General features: G+C 34.9%; 1 protein-coding gene across 1 annotated transcript in view; it reads left to right on the top strand.

Moving 5' to 3' along the window:
- The first annotated feature begins 510 nt into the window (after positions 1–510).
- LOC141488188 (protein unc-93 homolog A-like) overlaps positions 511–8250 on the top strand; it is a 63474-nt gene continuing 55734 nt past the window's right edge. The window contains exon 1 of the mRNA XM_074188037.1: positions 511–595. The gene's annotated coding sequence lies outside the window, so the exon portion shown is untranslated. The remainder of the gene's footprint in view (positions 596–8250) is intronic.

Here is an 8250-nt window from a genome sequence, read left to right as displayed (position 1 = left end):
CATAAAATAAAACAAAACACATGGATTATAAAGAAAACCAGTTCTAAAGAAATATACATATACAACATATATATATATGTATATTTATATTTATTTAAAAAAACAAATTCATAGACCCATGCTAAAATCCCTTGATCTAAATAAACATTTTAGAAACACAGACACCCACATAAATCTAAATGTCTAGAATGCTAAAAAAAATCTAGAATTCACAAAATTTTTGTTGTTTCTACTGAACAATGCATATTCAATTAAAACGTGAGACTTCTTGCCACTAAATTATGTCAAACGACTTTTCCTGGTACATCTTATCATCATTACTGAGCAGAGAGTACTCGAAAGATTCAAACAACTGCAAATGGGTTTGGGGTGCAATTTCCTTTGAGTGAGCAACTATTCACTAAAGACTTTTACTTCTTACTATAGTAAAAATACATATTACACAATAATTTCACAACACATTTTCAAAAAGACCATGAGTCATCTTTTAAACTGAAACTTGATTAGGGAATTCTTCTTGGTATCCCAAAGTTTGGAAAAGATTGGAGCAGCAACATTCCTCCTATTCTGGACCCAAGAAGGCAACATAAATCAGGTATGTTTTATAGATGATATTATATTTTCTAGGGTTTAAGAATAAAATTTGTAAATGTGTATGTTGCTCTAACAAGCACAGAGCTATCTTTAGGATATTTGCCAGCCCCGCTTATGTCACTGTGACTGTGTCTCTTCCCATGAAGTAGCAAATTGAGACCATTATTTGGTTACTTCAAGCAGAAATACTGTTTACCCCTCACTTGTCTCAATATTCCAGAGATAGACCTAGCTCTCAGTTACCAAAGAATATCCTGTGTTCCACAGCTCAATAAAGCCATGATTATAGATATTTGGTTGAATTTGATATCGCTAGAAGGCATCATTTCCAATTTCTGTAGTATGTTCAAAAGATTCCCAACAATAACAAAACAGGTATTTACAGGGCCATATTGCTAGAGGACCATGTTTAAAACTGAACAACTGAATCTTTGTGACCTCTTCTATTATGTTTTCAATAGATTTGATGTATGTATTTGTGCATGTGTATTTATGTAAACAATTCATTGTCCAAGCAACCAAAAGTAAATCTAGGTGAGAAAAAAAGGTGGATTGGCTTTTTTGATGAAGCTAGAAATGCCAAGAATCCAGAGCAACTATAGAATCTATTGAAAATTATCTGAATTCATGATTCATTTAATCTTAGTTAAGTTGACAGGAAGACTGAAAGCAGTGTCAAATGCATTACACTACAGACCTACCAGAGACATCCACATTGTCATACAAAAATAAGGAATTCCCCAGTCTTATCATAGGTTGGTAAAGAGTTCACAAATTTCTCAGAAAAGACAGACTTCTAGACATTAATTCTAGGTTTTCAGGAAGCACAAATTTCCCAAATGGGATATGAGTTAAAGCTAACCTTGGCAAAGGAGATTTAAGAAAAAAAAAAAAAGAAAGCACCTCAGAGGACAGTCAAAAGCACTTTCAAAGAAGAATTCTCCGAGGGGCTAATATATTTATTATATACAGATATAATAAATGTATAATACATAATGTGTATATATACAGATATAATACATATATAATACATAATGTATATATATATGCAGATATAATAAGTATATAATATATATATATATATATATATATGTTAGGATGAAAAGGATAGAAGGCTGAGTCTCTGCAAAATATTCCAGTTCTCCCTTAGGCTCTCTTCCAGCTGAGATAGTTTGTAGTGAAGGTCAATCCCTCTCCAGAAGATAATGGAAATGTGCTGGAGGGGTCTCAGATGTGCAGTTTACAAACTGGAAGTCTTATCCAAAAGTCATTTCTCTAATTAGGCTCCCAGTTTCTTCTCACCTGAGCAGTGAAGGACAGAATGTTGATTGAACCTTCCTCTGCTTCTTAGAGGTGGTCCCTCCAGTATCAGGCCGAAGAATTTGGTGAGGGGAAGACTAAAGCTGCTCATCTCATTTAAAAGATCACAGAATGTTACAGCTGATAGGTACTTGAGAAATCATCTAATTCATAGCTTCATTTGAATGTCTGGAAAACTCAAATGCTCTTTTCAAAATGCTAAATGGTTTGGGTCAATCAATCGAAGGAAATCTATCCTCAATATTCAAGTCTAGACTATTGGAGTCATACTGCTTTGAAAATTTTCTTGCACACATAGAGATACACAGACACATAGACACACACACACACACACACACACACAAACACAAACACACACACAAACACACACACCTTCTAATACTGTATATTTCAACACCAGAAATTCTTAATGAAAGCAACTGATTTTCTCCAGTGTCTGTGTTGACCTAAGAGGCTTGCATTATTTGTTAACAGGAAGGATTATGTTTTTGTTGCTCTTTTTTAACAGTAGAAATACCATTTTAAAATGTCAAGAATGATGGTATTTATCTGCTACGTGAACACATTTTCTTAAAAAAAAGACCAAAGCACTTGATTGCACTTCCCATAAAATTAAGACCAATCTCTGATTTCTTAGCAGGAAGTTTAATTATTTAAAATCTGATTAAATGACACTCTTTTCTATCAAACCTTGGGGGGGGGGGGATGACAAACATGGAGCTATTGAGGAGTAGCAGAACAGTCCCATCTAGTGGCTGGAACAATTACTACTTAATTAAACTTTCTGTGGATTTCCAGATCATGGCTTGTGGTCATATCACTAGAGCGATGGAAGAGATCATCAGAATTCAAACAGAAATATCCAAAACTTTACTTTGCCCAAAGTGATGTTATTGTATAAATACTAACCTTAAGGAAACATCTGTGGTTCTTGAGTCTATCAAATATTTGCTCTTAAAAAACTGAAGCTATTTATAAAATCCAATTGGTATTTAAAAATGTCAAGGTCATTCTTTCTGCCCTCATCATATGCTCTCTCCCTTTCTCTCCCTCCTCTTACACTCTAAATACACAGCAATTAATTTTTATTTTATTTAAATTCCTGTAGTGAAGGATGAGAGAGGCCCCCTCAGTGGTTCTTAAGCTGGAAATCTGTTTTAATTTTAAACAAATTTTTTTCTGTTTCCTTTTGTTATCCTATATATTTTACTTTCTACATTTAAAAACATTATTATGAGAAGCAGCCCATAGGATTTACCAAATTGTCCCTTTTTTTTTAGTTTAAACTATTGAAAATGTTTAGAGAATACAGAAAATTAAATGAGTAGGGTAGCAAAGTTATCTGGGACAGGAAGGTACTATAGTCAAGAGATTAAGGTGTATAATGCTGGAAAAAACCAGTTAAAATAAGATTCTCCATGTAGGTTTAAGGAAAATTCTGAGAAAATTATGTAACTGATTGCAGATTGAGCAGGCACTTTCCAAAGTTTTGCCCAGTGGCAGCAAAATTTCCTTTGGGAAAGAATTTTTCTCAAAGTCCTTCTTTGGAAATAGCAAGCTTTCATGAAAAACAAAAGGCTAAGAACCCCTGCTTTATTAGGAAAGGGTAAGGAAGTCACTTTATAACTCCATCTAAAATCATTTCTATTCAAGTAATATTTAAATCATTAAGAAGAAAAAATGGAGATGGGAAAGGGTCTATTTAAGAAACATTTTGATCTGATACAGTCATCTTATACAATGCACCATTTAAAAATATTGATCAATGAGGAAAACGAAAAAAAGTGTAGTACTAGAAAAGTATGGCTTTCTTGGAAACTGGATAGACAACAGATGAATTGTAGAGTTAGGAAAAAACCTTAGATATTATTGAGTCTAATCTCATTTTATAGATGATATTCTTGATGGAAAAGGGGAAAAAGTAAGGGAAAAATTTCAAGAGGGAAAAATGTATATCTTCTTGGGGAAGCAGGGAGAATCTGTTTGGAACTAAGGGAAAAAACAGGAAAGTGTGGGAAGTAGCAAACTAGGAAGCTTCTCTCTTCCTTGTTCATAGAACTGAAGAGACTAAGAAATGCCTCAATTCAGATTACACTAAGCAGTTTAAGATCTAAGACTGGAGACAGGCTTAGAGAAGGAAAAAAAATGAATATGACCAAATTAAACTAAAAATCTCAGGTTTTGGAGGAGTTAAAAGCCTGGGGTGTTTTTATTAAACAGTTCCCAGAAAGTGGGATGGATGCTAGAAGAATTTGCCATAATTAGTGATAAATGAAATTCATACATTTTTTGCTTATAAGTGATTCAGTAGCACTAGCATCAATGGTAAGAGATACATAAGAAGGACAGAGATCTGATCTACAGGAATGCAAATCACCAGTTATACCCTGCCCTCACCTGTATCCTTAAATACTACCTTGTCACGAGTTGAAATTCCAGTGTTTTTTTTTTTTTGACTAGTTTCACTGTCTCTAGGAGATTTTTCCCATCCAAACAGTTCTTAATCACTTACCTTGACAATTATCTTCATTTTACCCTGAATGTATTTGGGATGTATGTGGCTATTTGCATGCTGACTATGTCAAATGTTAGATGTGGACCCTAATATCAAAAACTTTCTTGGTTCAGGTTTAATGATGGATGAATTTTTAAGTCATTAAACAGTTAAAAAAAAAGGAAGTTTACTTTGCTAAAATGCAGTAAGAATATGGCATAAGAATATTGTGACCTTTAACCCTCTGGATGCAGCTGTTGTTATCTCCATTTGGAAATATGGTCAGCAATGTCAATTATGTTAGCTCATATGGTTTTTAAAATTTGACCAAGTTGAAAGGACACTAGTTCCTTGTAAATATAGCTTTTTTTTTGAGATAACGTGTACACAAGAGATAGAATGCTACATCTGGAGTCAGAAAGTCTTGAGTTCAAATCCAGTTTTAGATAATTACTATCTATGTAACCCTAAGAAGTCACTCTTAACTTCTATCAGTCTCAGTTTCCTTAATCATAAAAAGGATAATAACATCTACTTCCCAAGGTTGTTTTGAGGATCAAATATTTGTAGAGCACTTTGAAAATCCCAAGTCTTAAATGAATGTCCTTCCTTCTTCTTCCTTTGTCCTTCTGATGACAATGACGATGATAAAGATGATATCTTCACCATTAGAATATGAGCTTCTTTTTTTTTAGGTTTTTGCAAGGCAAATGGGGTTAAGTGGTTTGCCCAAGGCCACACAGCTAGGTAATTATTAAGTGTCTGAGACACAGCTAGGTAATTATTAAGTGTCTGAGACGGGATTTGAACCCAGGTACTCCTGACTCCAGGGCCGGTGCTTTATCCACTGCACCACCTAGCTGCCCCTGAATATAAGCTTCTTGAGGGCCAGGACTTGGGGTTTTGTTTATTTTATTTACTCTGTATCCCCAAATCATCGTCTATTTTTGATTAAGTATACCTATATCTATATCTAATCTATATACTTATACATATATAATAAATTCCTTAACAGATTTCTGTTTACTGAGATAGGTTGAGAATGATGAAAACTGAAGAAAAAACAACAAATGTCATTAAAGATGGGTGATTATTTTAGAGTGAGCAGTTTCAATTGAATGATAGTATAGAAGCTATATTATTAAAGGGATAAATACTGCAAGAGAAACAAAGATATTAGCTTTTACTAGGAGTTTGATGAAAAAAGAAAAGAGATGTAAGATTAGAGCTTGAGGGAATAAAGGAGTCTAGCAAAAACATTTTTCAAGGCTAGAGGCACATTTGAAGGCAGTAGTAGAGACTAGGAACAAATAGATAAAGAGAGTCTGAAGATCAGAAAAACAGGATATTATTGAGGTTATAAACTGTAGGGAGAAATAGAAGTAAATGGGGATAAGGACATTTTATGGGGGCTTGACCTTGGCAAAAAGGGTTGCTTCATTTTTAAAGATTAGGGAGAAGAAGAAAGTAAGTAATGATTTTAAGGATTTATGAGATGGGAAGAAGGGGATGAGAGAGTTTACATTAAATGGCCTCAATTTTCTCAGTAAAATAAGAAGCAATGTCCATAACTGAAAGGTAGGAAAGAGGGAGCCATAGGAAATGAGAAGCTATGGAATAGTATCTATGGATGCTATGGATGGAGGGAATCAATTAAAAAAAACTTGAAAAGTCAATTTTTTTAAATGAGGACTCAGATGAAGTGACATATAATAAATTTCGTGTTCTCAGTCAATATAGTTGCATGTCTTCTTGCTCCATTCAGTAGCACATGAGTAACAGAGAGAGAGAAAGCGAGAGAGAGAGAGAGAGAAGAGAGAGAGAGAGAGAGAGAGAGAGAAGAGGAGGAATGTAATTCTGGGCTGAGGTTTGGCAAGGGATAAGCAGCAGTAGGACAAGGAACTAAGTGATTCAAGAGTATAGAATAGTATGGAGTTAATTGACTAACCATAGGATCCAGATTGGCAAGGGAGGAAAATGAAGTCAGAGCAAAAGTAATAGCCTGAGAAAATCCTGAGGGGTGGAAGGATTGGAGAGCACAATGAGAACAAAGAATTGCTTCAGGAGTGGTTAGACAGGATGAAATAACAAGTTATGATCCTATCAAGGAATGTTAATTAAGGAAGCATAGGTAATGGTGAGATCCACCTGTTTCCTATAATCTTATAATCATTCCATCTCATCTACACAAATAAATGGGTGAACAATATAATTCCCCATGTCCCTCAAAAGCAGTCTTTGTGTTACTGAAATGAAAAATAAGTAGATTATAATAAGTAGATTATAATATTGTAAGAACCTGAGAAATTAGTAAGTGAGGAAGTTTAATGGGGCATCACAATGGATGTTGAAGCCCCCTAGTATAAAGTCAGGAATTAGGGAGGAGAAAAAGATGGGGAGTCACTTGCTGAATTCCTTGAGAAAGGAGAGACAATGACTGGGATATGGTTAGGTCAGCAGTCAACAGGGATTTATACAGGGGTTAAATAGTGAAAACACAAAGAAAAGACTACCATGACCTGAATTAGGAACTTTTTGTTGAAGTAAACACAAAGGAAAGGAGATTGCAGTGTAAGTATGAGAATGTGATTCATAAAGGGCAAATGGAAAGCCAGGAATATCCCTACTTCCTTCTACTGAAGAAACAGAATAGTTTATATGAATGAAGGGTGAGGTGGGAGGAGTGGTAATGAAGGCTTCTCTATCCAGTTCTAGGGAGATGCAGTGTTATTAGAGGGAAGTTAGCCATGGAGACCCTATGGTGATAGTGAAACAAAGAGATATAAATTGATATGACCTTTGTTTACGGTAGAAGAGCAGTTCCATAGTACAGTGCAAGGAATGGGCAGGTTTGGTGTAAAACATGGGTGGGGAAGGGAAGAGGAGAGGGAATGAGAGTGGGGAAGGTAGGAACAGTTTGCTCATATATACTCAAAATTTAAATAATACAGGGAGAGTAACAGGTGTTGGTGGGAGGTTATTAGCCATGGGGTATATATAAATAAAAATGTTAACAGTTTTTGCTGGGCAAGGACCACAGTATATAGAGTATTAGTTTTTCTGATTTCCTCCTGAAGGAGGGAACAGGCAGCACTCTAGCCTACCCCAAGGGGCAGAGAGTACTGGGTAAAACTTCTATCTAGGTTGCTCCCAGCCTGCTTATTTAGTGTCACTAGAATAAGAGGAAAACCTTATGAAACAGCAACTGATAGATACGAAATGATTTATGAATTATATAACATCAATCCAGTTCAATAGAAAAAGTCTGCTGCAGGGTAAAAATCAAGGCACTGGGAAACAGAGGTCCTTAGTTTGAATATAGTAACAACTAGCCCAACCACTTCTGTGACTTTTAGCATCTACAAAATGAGGGAATTGGACTAGAAAGATGGCTTTTAAGATTACTTCTAGATCTCATTAAACACCTGCTATCTTCAGACTCTGTGCTACAGGTACAAAACTAACAAAAACAGTCCCTGCTTTCAAGAAGCTTACATTTTAAGGGAAAATAGAAGATAATCTTTCTATTAGAAATCTCCAGATTTTCTTTTGTCTTTAACTTCTCATCAGCAAATAAATATTAAATACTAATATCAGGGTCTCCTGAATAGGCAAAAACTGGAAAGAATGGTGAAGTTAATATGAATAGTGCAATATGAAAACAATCAATATTTCACAGACACATCTTGTTCAAAGCAAGTAGCCTGAATGAGGTCTTCAGTGTGAATTACTTAACCTTTTTTGGTGTTATAGATTCTTTTGGCAGTTTAGTGATGCCTATAGATCTTTTCTCAGAATAATGTTTTTCTTTTTTTCATGAAATCCCTGGAAATTCTTGACTT

The sequence above is a fragment of the Macrotis lagotis genome, chromosome 5, assembly GCF_037893015.1.
Source record: "Macrotis lagotis isolate mMagLag1 chromosome 5, bilby.v1.9.chrom.fasta, whole genome shotgun sequence".
Lineage (NCBI taxonomy): Eukaryota > Metazoa > Chordata > Mammalia > Peramelemorphia > Peramelidae > Macrotis > Macrotis lagotis.
Note: the sequence above shows the minus strand (reverse complement) of the source record. Positions and strands in the feature narration are given on the sequence as shown.